The sequence below is a fragment of the Caretta caretta genome, chromosome 2 (assembly GCF_965140235.1).
Source record: "Caretta caretta isolate rCarCar2 chromosome 2, rCarCar1.hap1, whole genome shotgun sequence".
NCBI lineage: Eukaryota > Metazoa > Chordata > Testudines > Cheloniidae > Caretta > Caretta caretta.
This window is the reverse complement of record NC_134207.1, coordinates 161708756-161726349: the sequence shown is the minus strand read 5'-3', so window position 1 is coordinate 161726349 and position 17594 is coordinate 161708756. Positions and strand designations below refer to the sequence as shown.

Genomic DNA, 17594 nt, shown 5'->3' with positions numbered 1-17594 from the left:
CTCAGTAAAGCATTTGATACTTCCACATATGAAATAATTAGTTAAATTATAGAAGATGGGAATTAATATGAGAATTGAAAAGTGTATAAGGAACTGGTTAAAAGGGAGATTACAATGGCCCATACTAAAAAGAACTGTCAGGCTGGAGGGAGATTACTAGTGGAGTTTCTCAGGGATCATACTTGGGACCAATCTTATTTAACATTTTCATTAATGTCCTTGGCACAAAAAGTGGGTGTGCACTAATAAAATTTGCAGATCACACAAAGTTGGGAGGTATTGCCAATATGGAAGAGAACAGGAATGTCATACAAAAAGATACGGACAACCTTGAAAACCTAATAGAAATGGGATGAAATGTAATATAGTAGTGCAAAGTCAGGCACTTAGGGATTAACAAGAAGAATTTTTGCTATAAACTGGGGATTTACTAGTCGGAAGCGACAGAGGAGGAGAAAGACCTGTGTGTTGGTTGATCACAGAATGACAACCACCATTGTGATGTGGCGCTGAAAAAGGCTAATGCAACCCTAGGATTCATTAGATCAGGTATTTCCAGTAGAGATGGGGAAGTGTTGCCACCATTGTACAAGGCACTGGTGAGACCGGTGAAAATATTGGCATGGTGAAATACTGTGTCCAATTCTGATCTCCTGTGTTTAAAAAAGATGAAATCAACCCAGAACAGGTGCAGAGAAGGGCTACTAGGATGATCAGAGGAATGGAGAACTTGCCTTATGAGAGTAGAGCTTAACTTGCCTTAAGAAGCTTGGCTTGATTAGTCTAACAAAATGAAGGCTATGGGGAGATATGATTATTCTTTATAAAATATAGCAGAGAGATAAAGGGAGAAAGAGGAATTATTTAAGTTAAGGGCCAATGCTATCACAAGAACATATGGATATAAATTGGCCATCAACAAGTTTAGGCATGAAATTATACTACGTTTTCAAAAACTTAAACTGTTTCAAGACCGAGCTTTATAAATTTATGCTGGGGATGATACGATGAGGTTGCCTGCAATGGAATATCACCCATATAAGTAGAGCCCTGTGCGGATACATGGTCTGTGAATATCCGCAGATTTTCAGGGCTCTGCATACGTTTGCTATTCACAAATATATTCAGTGGCCAGAGATGGGACACTACATAGGGAGGGCTCTAGAATTACTACATAGAATTCTTTCCCAGGTGCCTCGCTCGTCAATCTCACCCACAAGCTCAAGGTTTGACTGACTGCCATATTCGGCATCAGGAAGGAATTTTCCTCCAGGTCAGATTGGCAGAGACTCTCAGGTTTTTTGCCTCTCTGAAGCATGGGGAACAGGTCACTTGATGGTTTGAACTAGAGTAATTGGAAGATTCTGTGTAACTTGACATCTTTAAATCAAGGTTTGAGAACTTCAGTAACTCTGCCAGAATATGTGAGTGAGGTTCTGTGGCCTGCAATGTGCAATCTAGATGATTATGATGGTCTCTTCTGGCCTCAAACAAAATCTATGAGAATTGGCCTAGCTAGCCAGTTTTTTTAAAGTTAAAATACCCAGTAAATAAAGACAGATGGACATTTGCTATTATGAGAATTTCCAGCACCTAGTAAGCATATGCCTTAAGGAAGTTGTTGTGTGATTCATGCAACGAAGCACAAGTAGCGTAGTTTCACAGTTCTAAATTTTCATACTTTCATTTTTTTTCCTAGTATAGGATGCAAACTAAATTTTACTTCAAACCAACATTTTAAAAATTCATCAAATTAAAATATCTTAAATGGAAATGAAATCAGCCAGCAAGCAGATATCCAATATTTGTATCACCTAATTTTCTGAGAGTCTGCCCATTTAGTACAGATTCGTGGATTCATCCCTATTCACACAGATATCAGATAGCTGGCAATCCAATAAGACTGCCTGTATATTTTCACATCCTCTTCAGAGCATTCAAACTGCAAAACTTCATTCAGATACTTCCAAAGCACGTATTAAGAAAATAGATTGTCTATGACCCTGGAGAACAAAGGAATTAAGGAAAACATGTGGTAATTAATTAATGTCATTAATTCTGGTATTAATATGTGAACAGATAGCAGGTATAAAAAATTATGTTACAATTCAGTTGTTACCCTTAAAGAATTATGGATTCCAAGCTGCAGTACTCCAACTCCCATGGAGAACATAAGACCAAACTCTACCAAGCCAATGATGTTTTTAAAAAAAAAACAAACAAAACAACTTTCAAGGAGACATAAGCAAAGTAAGAACGACTCTTAAAACAAAGCAAACAATCAATGAAATACCAGAGACATTTCAGGGGTCCTTTATAAGGCATCAGTCAATAGAAACTGCTGAGTACAGCAACTTCCATCTTAAATGAATTAAAATGTTGAGTTCTCTATAAAGAGACAGGAAGCTTTAGAAATACAATCAAAAACAAAGCTACAATAAGAGGAGAATGATTCCTAATCATTAACTCTTTATGCAAGCTAAAGCATGGGGTGGAGCGGAGACACAATGAATGTACATATATTCATAGGATATCGAATTTGGGGAAAAAGTCAAATGGGGGAGTCAGCCAACTGAAGAGGGACCATTAGAGAATATGGTATTAAGAACTGTAGGGAAAACCTGTGGGAAGGGGGGGGAAATCACTAAGCATTGTCCTTTTATGAGAAGTATTAAATGGAGAACTGCTGAGAAAGGAACAACTTCCCCACAAGCCCTCAACAGTTAAAAGGGTCCAGAAGACAGATCTGAAGACATGCAAAGCAAAGTAAGAATGAAGGACTGTCACCTAGACCACAGAACAAACTGGAAAAACAAGTCAAATTAAATTTGATCTATTAAAATAAACCAATCAAGTTGGTACATTTGGGGAATGATACTTTTACACACACTGAATGTGATGAAGTGAAGGTAACAAGAAGTCAGTAATGCCTAAGAGGGATCCAATATGAGAGAGTGTCTCAAAATGAGATGAGCTTTGAAGGCAATTAGAATCAAGAAAAAACCCAATGAGATTTCAGGTATTACATCATGGCCTACCAAGATGTTCATCTTCACTGTAACAGGTTGGATTCTATCTAGAATATTGCACACATTCTTGGCAAATCAAATCCAGGCTGACATCAAGAAGCTGAAAGGAACTAAGTAGGATAAGTAAAATGATAAAAGGCCAACAATAAGAAAACTACATCTGTACAGTTTGACTAAACAAAAACTAAGGAAATAACTATTTCAAATGTGTAGGACCACTGAGTAAGGTACTGGCTTCAACTGGCTCAAAGGAGTAAAATGAGTTATGCTATGAAACAGAGCAAAGGTAACTTTAAAGTGAATAGGAGGTAAAATGTATTAACAGTGAGGTCTCAGGCCGTAGAACTATTTCCCTAAGGAAATGTTAAATTATTCTATTAGTATTCTAAAAGTTCACTGGACACAAAAACTTTGGGATACAGAGAAAATAATTATAGTTGCCTGGAAATTTCCTCTGAATAACCTGTATTATAAATCTTCAGTGTATAAAATGTAAAAATTATAAATATATATTTTACATTTAAAACATAATGTAACAATACAAATATCAAGCTAGAAAGTCATTTTGAAAGCAAAAATCCAACATTTAGTTCTGAAAGTGTCAAAATGGGATGTTTAGGATGTTGGAACTTTTTCCCTTTTTTTAAATGAAGCAAAATTTTGCTATGCATTTTGACTTAAATGGAACTGCATTCCTTGATGGAAAATGGTCCCATTAACATTTTTTCAACTCCAGTTATAACTTCTGATCTTGTCACTGATTTGAGAAAGTTTTTACACAGTGGGTTAACTACCATAGGTGGTATAGTGCAGTGGTCCCCAACCTTTCTTGTGGAAATAGCATATTGCTATTCCCAGAAGACTGTGGAGGGCGCCAGGCACCCCGCCGCCAAAATGCTGCCACCAAGAAGCGGCAACGGCAAGAAGCACCACCGCCAAAATGCCGCTGAGAAATGGCAACGCTTCTCGGAGGCATTTCAGCGGCGGGGTTTCCTGCAGGTGAACAAAAATGTCCCGGTGGGGGCCATCGTACCCGTGGGCACCGCGTTGGGGACCCCTGATTTCATGCAATGCTTGCGTGCTGGGGATGGGGTTCGGAGGAAGTGTCATGAAAGCTTAGAATTTGCCATTTGTTGCATTACACAACAGGCCCAGACAGATCCTTGAAGTGTGTGATCTTCAATTCATCATTTTAAGGGACTGGGGTTTCTGACAACTTGCGTTCTTCACGTTTGAAGTCAACCTTATGCAAGTTTGAGAAGCAGTGGTGGTGCTTTATTAGGCTCTGCTAAAATTCTTGGCAGATAGTTTTTTAGAGTACTCAACTGCTTATCACTTTGCCAATTTTTTCCCAAATCAGTCATTCATACATACATGTACTCAGTAACTACTTACATGCCAAGTTTCAAAATTAAACCTCTTTTTGGTTGTTTGTACAAAATATAGCTATAAGCTTATATCCTCATAATACTCAAAAGCAGTTGAGGATTTTGTTTACCCATCAAAAAAAAATCATATTGGAAGAGAAACCAAGCAAGTAAAGTTTCAGCCCAATAGTCAATGCTTCAGAAAATTGAGTGTGAAAACAGAGGGCATACAATGGTAATTATCTTCAAACTCAACTATGAACTGTAACTAAGTGCAGTGACAAGGTGGGTGCGATATCTTTTATTGGACCAACTTCTCTTGATGAGAGAGACAAGCTTTTCAACCACAGAGAGCTCTTCTTCAGGTCTGGGCGGAACTCCTAGCACCACAGCAAATGCAAGGTGGAACGGATTGTTTAACGTAAGTACTTGGCACATATTGTAAGGCAGTGATTTTTCAACTTTTTTCCTGGGGACCCAGTTGAAGAAAATTGTTGAGGCCCACGACTCAATGGAGCTAGGCATGAGGGGTTTAGGGTGTAGGAGGGACTCTGGGCTAGAGCAGGGGGTTGGGGTGCAGGGGTGAGGCCGGGAATGAGGGGTTCATGGTGTGGGATGGGGCTCTGGGCTGGAGGTGCAGGCTCTGGGGAGGGGCCGGGGATAAGGGGCTTGAGGTGCAGGAAGGGGTTCCAGGTTTATGGGGTTCAGGGCTGGAGCAGGGGATTGGGGCGTGGATGTAACTCTGGCGACTCCCAGTCAGCAGCGCAGCCGGGGTGCAGAGGCAGGCTTCCTGCCTGTGCTGGCACAGTGGACCATGCTGCACCCCAGAAGCGGCCAGCAGCAAGTCCAGCTCCTAGGCAGAGGTGCACAAGCGGCTTCACACGACTCTCTCCCACAGGCACCATCCTACTACACCCAGTTCCCATTGGCTGGGCAGAGCCAGTGCTCGGGGCGAGGGCAGCGTGCAGAGCCCCGTGACCGCCCTGCCTAGAAGCCGGACCCACTGCTGGCCGCTTCTGGGGCGCAGCGTGGTGTCAAAACAGGCAGGCACTAGTCTGCCTTAACTGGGCAATACTGCTGACGGGACTTTTAAACTTGTGCGCTACTTGTAATTATAGTAGGAAAAGAGAATTCAGAGAAACTTTTTTCAAATTGATGCTGTCTATTCAAATTGTACTTTTCATAATCAACTTTACAGCACCTGCCTCCTCTCTAACTGAATTAATCTTTTGGAGCTTACTGTGTATCGGAGAAAGGGCCATGACTGATCAATATATTTTTGGAACAGAGGAACATTTTCCCCTTTTGTCCTGTTGAAGGGGAACTAGTTCATCCCAAAGAGTCCTTCCAAATATATATTTGGAAGTTAGTCTTTTGAAAGGTGTTAGTTTTACTGGTGCAATAATCCCGTTATGGAGAAATGAATCAATCAACAGTGAAGACATCTAGTGGAGGATAGATATACACACTCCTCACCCCAATAGCTATCCATCCTGATGCAGCAAGCAAAATTAATCTGATTCCATCCTTTTGGGTCAGAAGTTTTCACATACAGAATCCTCTGTCTGAAGAACAGACTTGAATTTAGGCTTTATGTTGAGAGATGAATGAAAAAATTGAGTTGAAATTCTAACTAAAGGATATTTCCGATCAGCAGGGAAGCAGACACAAGTGTAACTAAAATATATCACTGATGTACTAATTAAATGCTTAGCGCAGGTTTTCTGCTACCCTCGTCTAAACTATTGACAGCTAACCTGAGACACAATGGCCTGGAAGTGAGACTGAGGTCTTCACTGAAGTCCATGATGCCGAAGTACTCAACTCTGCAGATGCTACAGATCCTCCCTTCTCTCTGAGACACACACCAGATACAGACAAGCCTTACTGCAGTGGTGTCATTTGTGTTATGTTTTGAATACTTTACACCTTCATTACTGACCTTTTCTGAAGGTTTACAGCCATCTGGATGGTTTGCTAGCATTGGTGGTGGTGGTATGCAATATGACTGGTCTGTTGCATTGTTGTGGAGAGCCGGTAGCAGGAGCCATAAAACGGCAGAAAGGACTAGGCTGCTCTGGCATACACACAGGAGTAGAAGGAGGGGATTTCTATCCACAAGGCCTTTAGACTGCCCTAGAGGAAGAACAGAAATCAAGTTAAGCTCCACATTCCAATTTTCTAGATTTCCTAATACAGTTTAACATCTCACAATTCCAAAGTTCTCAGGAAGAGAGGAGTGAGCCTACAACTGCTGTTGGATGGAAGCAGTGAATTGAATCTATGAAACGTTAGATCTAGACTCAGGAGGGGGAAAAAAGAGTCAACTGTCACTAGAACTTTTCATCCCATATAATTGTTATTGTAATTGGAGGTTTGAGTGTTTTCCTAAATTGACAGTTGCCTATTTATGACAGTTTTATTTATATCCCCCTCTCCAGCCAGCCAAGATATAACATATACATACATACATATATATATATATAATCAGTTAACTCTCTAACAACTGTGTTAGCTGGCTGAGAAATGTTTTATCCATTTTCATATGTTCAACTTTCCAAAAGAGTAGTCTTTTGAGATGACATTTCCCATACTTGGTCTAGTCTGGTCTACTTAGTCTAGAAAAATGCAATTTTTTTTTTCCAAATAATGCAGCATACTGCAGCAATTTTTGAATTTTGGACAACTTTTCCAATTTAAAAATATTTTAAAAGGTTATAAAAAAAGCTACTGAAAAAGGTGCTTAAATATTACAGCTGATATGGGTATAGTGTTCAATGATAACAAATGCCTTTATGTGACTGTGGAAGAGAGTTTAATAGTGAAAATTGTTTGCAAATTGAAAAAGTTATTCTAAACTGGAATAGATAACACTTGTAAAGATTTTAGCAGAGCTTAATGAAGTCCCACCACCTCTGGGATCTCTGCATGTTCTCCTTGCCCAACTGGATATATACAGGGGCTACTGCTGGGGCAATTTATATAAGAAATAGTAAATTCCTGAATAAACTATACAGAAAAATTCTCCATAAAACTGATGTAACATCAGACCGGAAAACATTAAAAGTGTAAAAGATCATGGATCTTGCCTTTTTTGATGCAATATTAACTAGTCCACAATTGTCATATTTTCTATTAGGAGCTCACAAAGTCTCTCATAACACATATGCTGTAAAAGGTGATTGAGAGTCTGGTATTTTTTCTGTACTGTATTGTCTAGATAATACACAAACATAACAAATGGGAAAAAAGGAGACACTGATAGCAACGAGTACAAATCAGCAGTTAGGAACTGCAGACAATTGATATGGGAAACAAAGATATCTGTGGAAAGAAAAGGGCCCAGTAGGATTAACAGAAGAATATATTCCTTAACTATATCAGAAAAAAACCCAAATCCTAGCAATGCTATAGGTCTGATAGTAGACAAGGATGATAAAAATATGAATCATGATGCAGGAAAGGCAGAAGTATTCAATACATATTTCTGTTCTGTATTCCAAAAGAAGCAGGGTGATAGATTCGTATGTTACCATCTTTATTAAATACTTTTTACCCATCATTAAAGATTTTAAAAAAAATTTAAATCTGCAGGACACTGCAGCGTATTAACAGAATTAGCTTACGAGTGCCTGGATCCATTAATGTTGATTTTTAACAAGTCTTGGAACGATGGGAAAGTTTCTGAGGACTAGCAAAACCTAATGCTGTGTCTATATCTAAAAATGGTAAATGAAATAATCTGAGAAATCATAGGCCAGTGAGCCTGACATCATTCACTGGCAGAGTCATGGAAAAAGCTGATATGGGATGCATGTAGTCAACAATTAAAAGATGGTTGCATAATTAAAGCCAGTTAACATGGTTTTATGGAAAATGGGTCTAGTCAAACAAATCTGATATCGTTTTTGTTGATATAAACTGCGTTATTGAAATTTATAGATGTGGTTGATAAAAGCAACTGTGAAATAATTACTTAGGCTTCTGTAAGGCATTTGACTTGGTCCCACATGACATTCCAGTAAAACAGCACTACACAAAAAAATTAATGCAGCCCATGTTAATCTGATTAAAACTGGTTAATTGATAGATCTCAAAAATAACTAAATAGGGAATCACCATCCTATGGAACTGTTTCTAAGGGGTCCTGCAGTATCTGTTCTCAGCTCAATGCTATTCAACAGCTCTCTCACTTATCTGGAAGGAAATAGAAAACTGGTAGAGTAGTAAATAATGAAGGGGAGACAGGTCAGTTACAGACTTCTTAGTGAATGCGTAATGTGTCTCAGATGGCACGTGACCAGGATTCATCAGCTAACTTGGTCCACTGGTTGGATCATTAGCTTTCCCAGCTTGGACCAGGTACTGACCTGGATTGCTTAGTAAGGTGTGCTCATTTGAGTAACACACGTTTTAATATAACCAGATGCAAGATCATACCATACGAATAAAAAATGTAGGGCACTCCTACAGAACAAGGGATTGTATTCTGGAACTCTAAAAAAGGCTTACACGTCATGGTACAAAACTATAAGCTCCCAATACAATGCTGTATTTAAGAGTACAGCTGCAATCCTTAGCTGTATAAAAAGGAGGTTATTATGTAAGAGTAGAGAGGTGGTATTACCTCTACATACAGCATGACAGAGCACTATACCTAATTCTAGTGTCCACATTTCAAAAAGAATGAAGAACTGGAAACTTCAGAAGAAAGCTAAAAGAGTATTAGAGATCTGGCAAATACACCGTATCTTACAACAAGAGTCTAACATGCAATACACTGAGTTCATCAAAGAGAAAATTAGGATGTAACTTGATCACTGCCTACAGGTAAATATGCAGGGGAACAGACTGTTGAGAGTACATAGCTCTAAAGTAACAACAACAACAACAGGCATAACAAGATCCAATGGCTGGAAGACAAGGTTAGCCAATTCAGACTCGAAATAAAGCCGAAATTTTTAACAGTAGGGGTAATCAACCACTTGATGAACTTACCTAGGGATATAGTGGATTCTGTCACTTTCAGTCTTTAAACCAACATGCATATCTTTCTAAATTATATACTATTGCACCAAAAGTTAGAGTTGACATAGAAATTACTGGCTGAGGTTCTCTGACCTGTGTTATGCAAGTAAAACTAGAAGAAGATCAAGGTCCCTTCTGACCTTAAAATCTACTAATCTATATATGCTCCTCACAGAAGGGACAGTACTTGTTTTGTGCAGTTATGTGTACTGAAATACAAGCTGTGCAACACGACGCTAAGATTTGTTAAAATTTTCACACAGGCATGTTTTAACTGTGCACCTAACATTTGATACATTAACATAATTTAGCATTTAGAACATGTATGTCACCATTCAAATGTCTGTCATTACACACACTGTCATTCTTAGAAAATAGAACATCATGATAAGCGACATTCAGACTTAGGTTTACACTGATCCTCAAACAGCAACAGCCTGAATCTGCTCACCGCAAAACTCTAAGTTAAACTATTTTTGTTATGCAATTCAAACCACAGGCCTATTTTCATTAGAGCTAAGTGCACAGAAGGCCCATTGACTTACAGGGGAGTTGTGGGTGCTCAGCTCTTTTGAAAAGTTAGGTCCTAAAAAGTTTCTGCTTAGAAAGAAAATTGTCCAATCAGACTGTATTATGTAATCAGTCAGATGAGGGAAAACCAAGGGAACAGTGTTTCCCCCGGCAAGACACTTTTATTGTGCTAGTTGTACAGGGCTTCTTCTGAAAGATATTTTTTATTAAGTGTTGGATGTTTCAGTGGTCACACTGTAATGATTTTAAGACTATTTTAAAAAGTGGCCTTTCAAAGAAATAAACTTCGGTTTTATCCTCATGGAATATTTTTAAGTGTTTCACTTAAATTTTAGCTTAGTTTTCAGTAAGTTGAAAAGTAAAATCTCTGATCCTGGCGTATCTCTGCTACCTATCAGTAAAAATGGAAAAGTGCAACATAAAATAGTTCTAACCCATGAGCTGGCTTGTCTGCGTAAGAAAATTCCAAAGATGGGACTGTTACTGGTGGGAAATGCCATGCATCAAAATTCTCTCCCAAGGATGGCTCTCTGGACATCCATCAGTTCAATCTACCCCAGTTCAGATTCAACTCTACTTTAATGGTAGTTATACTCCCATGTAGTGACAGTGTGCATGTATCCCATTTCAAGGTAAATGAATTGGTGCAAAAAGTCCCCACCCTGAGGTCCAGTACTGCTCAGGCCACAGCATAAATTACCATTCACCTTTCTATACTCTACTAAAATGAGAAGATCTCAGTTGGAAATCATACCCTGCAAACAGCCCTGGACACTACTGAGTAGTCATTTTTATAGTGAGCAAATCCACTTGATAGCCTGAATAATGATGCCCCTTTTGTTCACTATGCCTCAGATTTCCCTGGATTTGTGAGGAGGGCAATGCTTTCATTGCTCTGAGGGGTTCTGAGAACCCCAATTATATTATCAGAGTGCCTCAATCTTTAATATACTTAGACTCAAAACCCCTGTGAGATAGGAATGATAGTACTTACCCTATTTTATAGATGGGGAACTGAGGCACAGAGAGACTAAATGATTTCCTCACAATAGCAAAGGAAATTAAATACCCTCACTGTTAAATATTTGTGCCTTATTTCCAATTTGCGTTTAATTGGCTTAAGCTTCCAGCCATTGATTCTTGTTATGCCTTTCTCCACTAGATTAAAGAGCCCTTTAATACCCAGTATTTTCCCCATGGAAGTACTTATACACTAATCAAATCACCTCAGTTTTCTTTCTGATAAGCCCAGCAAATTTAGTTCTTTAAGTCTCTTTCACTGTAAGGCATTTTCTCCAACCCTCATACAATTTTTGTGGTTCTTTTCCACACTGTCCAATTTTTCAGCATCCTTTTAAATAGTATTGTAATGTATGCATTATTCTAATATCAACCTCACCAATGCCACATACAGGGGTAATATTTCCTTACTCCTGCTCACTACTCCTCTGTGCATACATTTGAGGACCACATTACCTCATTTGCCACAGCATCACACAGAGCTCCTTCTTGAGTTGCTTGTCCACTATGACTCCCTGGATGCTTTTCAGCATCATTGCTTTACAAAAAATACAGCCCTCCATTCTGTAGGTATGGGCTGCATTCCTTGTTCCTAGATATGACACTATTTGGCTGTATAAAATTTAGGGGGTTCAGTTTACCAAGTGATACATGTTGCTCTGTATGACTGCCCTGTCATTTAGCATTCCATCAATCTCAGTGTTGGGCAGAAGAATTTGGGCAACTTGCTTCCAGGTATATATGGCTGCCTTTATGGACAAGCAAATATAGCTACAATGAAGGGAATATACATCCTTGAGGCTCCATTTTACTTCCATCCACCATTTTCCCTCTTTTTCCCTAGCTGCAACAGGAAGCCAGTTGCCCAATTCTAGCCCCACCCCAATACATCACCCACCACCTACTTCCAGTTTGGTTCAGGCAACTCCCCCTTCAACTACTCCTACCAGTTCAGTCATCAGCAGACCCCCTCTGCCCCCCACTCACACACACACCGCTACCCCTCACCACAAATCATGTAGTCAGAGGCAAAATGGTAGAAAATCAGCTAGAAAAAAAATTAGATCAGCACAAATAGTCTACAATGTCTTAAAGTATAAAAAGCAAACACAATTTAATGTGAGAACTAAGGCATTACAACAGTGCAACCAAAGCATTACACACATTGTACTTGCTGGCCCTGTGCTAACCAGAGGTAGTAAAGGCAGTAAAATACACAGTAATTTAAAACACTGTTTAAAAGTCAAACAATACAGTACAGTTTCCCTTCTTTACTTTATACAGAGCAGCACAGAAAACAAAAGCATTCATGGTGCTAAATAGGCATCTTTGGATTAACACCATGTATAACAGTTTTCAGAGTAGCAGCCGTGTTAGCCTGTATCCGCAAAAAGAAAAGGAGTACTTGTGGCACCATAGAGACTAATTAATTTGTTAGTCTAAGATGTATAACAGTGTAAGCTCCCTCTTCAGAAAAAAATCACAAGTTACATGTAAAAAAAGTTTTCAGTGATTCATAAGCTTAAAGTACCCAGGATAAACATATTAATTTTAAGGCTAGGATATGAAGTCTGATATCTTTATCTGTCCTTAAATCATCTGGCATTACCACCATAATTTTTGGGACAATAGTTATTCTAATTTGGCCTGAACATTACAAAATACTACATATTTCCCTTACAGCCTCTGTTAAGAAATGTTTCTTCGTCAATTCAGCAGCAGCTGTGGTAGGAAAATCCATTAAACAACCTTGCAGCATAGGTCCCAGGCTGGACTCTAACTTCTTGAACAGTGCCCTTCTCTGTGTATTGGGAACCTAGTCAAGTTACCTCATCCAAGCTTAGTACAGATTGCAATAGAGTAAAAATTACTAAATGTGTCCTTTATAAATTCCTTCCCTTCAAAAAAGTGGTATCCAAGATGGTGCAGGATAAGACCTATGGGAAAAGCTCCTGACAACCTTGCTGAGTGACAGAACTCTTGGAGAATGTGGGAAAGGAATGTGGAAATCCAAAAAAAAAAAAAATTAAGCCACAAGTTTTAACTTTGAGGATGTTGAGCATCACTATAAGCATATGCATTGTGATTAGTGATGCATCTCAGTCATTGAACAACTACTGAAAAGAGCTACCATTTCAGAAGCCCACTGACACCCTTGCACAGTACTTCACAAATCTGAGGTCTAGTAAAAGTAGGTTTAAGGAGAATATGTTCAATGGCCTGTTGACTGAGTCCCAGAGAACCACAAAGAGAATGTGTGTATAGAAGGAGCAGCATTACTGGGCCATATAGATGCAGGGAAGAATGTCAGTCCTTTGAGACCATCAGAACACAAAGAATGGAAAATGCAAGAGTATATATTCTGTTAACAGCGATAATGTACTATGCCGTTTTCAGTATGTGCACTGAGCATTCCTGGCATTACCAATGGTGACTCATGTATCATCTAGATCCAAGTTGACACATAGCCTTTGCACTGCACTTTTCCCATTGTATTTTTGCACATTTGTGAAACAAGCAGAAATATGGGGGGACATTATCCACAGCACCAAGTGCATCAGACATCTATCTGCCCTTCAGGCTAACAAAGGCTTACTACGTAAGATATCCTATAGCAACACAGGGTATTTTCCCCCGGCTACATTTCCAACATGTCTGCATAAGACAAGCAAGCAGAGGGATAGGCTGAGTCCTTCAGAAAACCAGTTGATATATTCCCCCCATCAATATCTATGCTATTCAAGGGGGAAAGAGTTCCCCTTGGCCGATTCTTGTGAATACAGATTCATTTCTATTTTCAGGATCCTGGTTTCATGCGCATTTTCTTCCCTTATAAGGGAGCATTAATGTTGGTGAACCACCCAGGATAATCCACCAAGGCCTTCACAAACATGTAGACATAACCATTCTGTTAATAAACTCCAAGACTCTGGGGGCAAGAAAGTACGAAAGGGGACTGCAAACAGCGGATTTTGAGAGGGAGAGAAGGAGATCCCCCTGCTGAACAAACAAGGTGCAAGTACTAATCTTGGGGTGAGAGTTTGTTTGGCTGTTTGTGTTTTTCTCTCTTTCAGGTTATTTCAGTTACAGGATCAATTGGGATTGTGTGTCTGGGGACTGTTTGAGCCTTTGTTCCCTGGATCACCCTTGATCACCTTTGATCAGCCTCAATCAGCGTTGTGATCACCTTCCCACTGTGTGATTAAAGAGGGGGTAGGACTGACCTAGGGGAGAAGGCCTTAAAAGCAAGAGGTTAAGCCACTGAGGGGCCCAAGCAACCAAAGGGACCGCAAACAGGGGAGTTTGAGAGGGAGACATAATATAAAATCGCTATGCTTAGGAAATGCCGCATTGCCAGTACCAGTGCTGCTTCTGTCTCCTGCACCTGCGCTTGTACCCAGACAACCTAACCATGGATGCTTCTACCCAGATCCTGGTGTGGATTTGCAAAGACTGGACTGCATTTCCCACTCTCAGAAAGCCAGGCTGGGGGTACCATCCAGTGTGAAAGGTGTCTGCTGGTGGAATTTCTCAGGAAACAGGTGGAAGAGCTACAGGAGGTGGTGGCTAGGCTGAAGAGCATCTATACCCATGAGGAATTCCTTGACAGTATTCATATGGAGACATCCAAGGCTCAGTAAGCTATCCAGCTACTGAAAATGTCACACCACTGGGGGAGGATATGGCTCTGTCACAAGGAGGACACAAGGAGGTCACAAGGAGGACACTGGCTGATGGTTACTTCTGGAAGCAGGCAGTGCTCCACCCCTGCTTCCAGCCCATCCACCATGGTGATGGAAAACCATTATGCTGCCCTGGCAACGAGCGATGAGGAATCACCCCCAAAAGGTGGAGAGGAAGAAGCCATGTACCCTCAAGGCTGGGAGGATCACTCAGCCACCACTCCCAGGAGGAATATAGGGTAGTGGTGGTTGGTGACTCTTCTGAGGGGGATGGAGGAACACATCTGTCGCCTGAAATGGCATCCCAGGAGGTATGCTGCTTGCCAGGAGTCCGTACTGAGACATTACAGAGGGATTATCGAGGATCATCCAGCCCTCTGACTACTACCCCATGCTATTCATCCATGTGGGCACAAATGATACTGCAAGGTATGAATCTCAGCAGATCAGAAGTGACTACAGGGCTCTGGGAGTAAGGGTGAAGGAGTTGAGGCGCAGGTGGTGTTCTCTTCAATCCTTCCTGTCAAGGGTAGGGCCCAGGCAGAGACAGATGCATCCGGGAGGTGAATGCCTGTCTGTGAGAACGGTGTTGCCAGGAGTGCTTCAGCTTCCTTGACCACAGGATGCTGTTCCAGGAAGAACTGCTAATCAAGGAAGGGGAAAGGGCATATTTGGATACAGACTGGCTAACCTGCTGAGGAGGACTTTAAACTAGGTTCAAAGGGGGCAGGTGCCCAAAACCCACAGGTTAGTCAAAAACAAGGAGACTTGGGAGAAGGGTAGGAATTTGTGTGGAGCATGGTCTGCGATAGCAGGGATAAGGGAGAGACAAGACAGAACGGGGGGGGGGAGGGGTTGGGAGGAGGGAAGAGAGATCAAAGTAGTATCTCAGATATCTGTATATTAATGCAAGAAGTATGGGGAATAAGCAGGAAGAACTCTAAATGCTAGTAAATAAACACAACTAGGACACAGTTGGCACCACAGAGACTTGCTAGGATAATACGCATGACTGGAATATTGGTACAGAAGGATATGACTTGCTCAGGAAGCACAGGCAGGGGAAAAAAGGGAGAAGGTGTTGCTTTATATATTAAAAATGTATACACTCGGACTGAGGTTGAGATGGAAATAGGAGACAGACTTGTTAAAAGTCTTTGAGTAAGGATAAAAGGGGTACAAAACAAGGGTGATGTCATGGTAGAGGTCTACTGTAGACCACGTAACCAGGAAGAAGAGGTAGATAAGGGTTTTTTTTTTTAAACAAATTAAAAAAACATACAAAGCACGGACTTGGTGGTGATGGTGGACTTCCAACTACTCAGACATCTGTTCAGAAAATAACAGCAGGGCACAGATCATCCAACAAGTTCTTGGAATGTATTGGAGATAATTTTGTTATTTCAGAAGGTGGAGAAAGCTACTAGGGGAGAGGCTGTTCTAGATTTGATTTTGACAAATAGGGAGGAACTAGTTGAGAATTTGGAAGTGGAAGGCAGCTTGGGTGAAAGTGATCATAAAATGGTAGAGATCATGATTCTAAGGAATGGTAGGAGGGAGAACAACAAAAAAGGACAATGGATTTCTTTTGGAGTTGGTCCCACGGGAAGCAAGTTTAAGGGGAAAAACAACTGAAGACAGTTGGCAGTTTTTCAAAGAGACATTATTAAGGGCAGAAGAGCAAACTATCCCACCGCATAAGATAGATAGGAAATATGGCAAGAGACCACCCTGGCTTAACCAGGAGGTCCTCAATGATCTAAAAATCAAAAAACAGTACCACAATAAAAAGTGGAAACTGGGTCAAATTACAAAGGATGAACATAAACATAAAATTACAAAATTATAAAATAAAAATAAAATTTTACAAATAAAAATAAAATTACAAAATTAGAAAGGCCAAGACACAAAATGAGATCAAACTAGCTAGAGACATAAAGGGTAACAAGAAAACATTCTACAAATACATTACAAGCAAGAGGAAGACCATGGACAGCGTAGGCCCATTACTCAATGGGGGGGGGGGGGGAACCAACAGGTGCTTACTGACTTTTGTTTCTGTTTTCACCAAGAAGGTTGGTGGTGATTGGAAGTCTAACATAGTGAATGCCAGTGAAAATGAGATAGGATCAGAGGCTAAAAGATGGAAAGCACAAGTTAAAAATTACTTAGACAAGTTAAATGTCTTCAAGTCACCAGAGCATGGTGAAATGCATCTTAAAATACTCAAGGAGCTGACTGAGGAGATATCGGAGCCATTAGTGATTATCTTTGAAGTCATAGAAGATGGGAGAGATTCCAGAAGACTGGAAAAGGTGCCTATCTTTAAAAAAGGAAATAAGGAGAAATTACAGACCAGCCAGCTTAACTTCTCTACCCAGAAAGATAATGGAGCAAATAATGAAGCAAGTAATTTGCAAACATCTAGAACAGGGGTTCTCAAACTTCATTGCACCATGAACCCCTTCTGACAACAAAAGTTACTACATGACCCCGAAAGGGGGTACCAAAGCCTGAGCCCACCAGAGCCCCACTGCCGAAGCCAAAGCTCCACTGCTGCTGGCAAGAGGCCAAAGCTGAAACCCAAGGTCTTCAGCCTCAGGCAGGGGGCCTGTAACTTTCTCCTGCAAGTCTAAGCCAACCCAGGAAACCCCTTTAAAACGGGGTCGTGACCCACTTTGGGGCTCCAACCGACAGTTTGAGAACCCCTGATCTAGATAAAAGATAATAAGGTGATAAGTAACAGTCAGCATGGATTTGTCAAGAACAAAGTGTCAAATCAATCTGATAGCTTTCTTTCCCTGAGTAACAAGCTTTGTGGATGGGGAGAAGCGGTAGACATTGTATATCTTGACTTTAGTAAAGCTTTCGATACGGTCTCGCAAGACCTTCTCATAAACACACGAGGGAAATGCAAGCTAGATGGAGCTACTATA

At 40.4% G+C, this 17594-nt stretch overlaps 1 protein-coding gene across 3 annotated transcripts in view; it reads right to left on the bottom strand.

The window, feature by feature from the left end:
* The window catches only part of GALNT1 (polypeptide N-acetylgalactosaminyltransferase 1), a 191467-nt gene that overhangs the window by 135897 nt on the left and 37976 nt on the right, over positions 1 to 17594 (bottom strand). For 2 of the 3 annotated variants that reach the window (XM_048839304.2, XM_048839305.2), the window contains exon 2: positions 6339 to 6532. The exons of the other annotated variant lie outside the window; for it this stretch is intronic. The gene's annotated coding sequence lies outside the window, so the exon portion shown is untranslated. The remainder of the gene's footprint in view (positions 1 to 6338; positions 6533 to 17594) is intronic. 3 annotated transcript variants of the gene reach the window in all.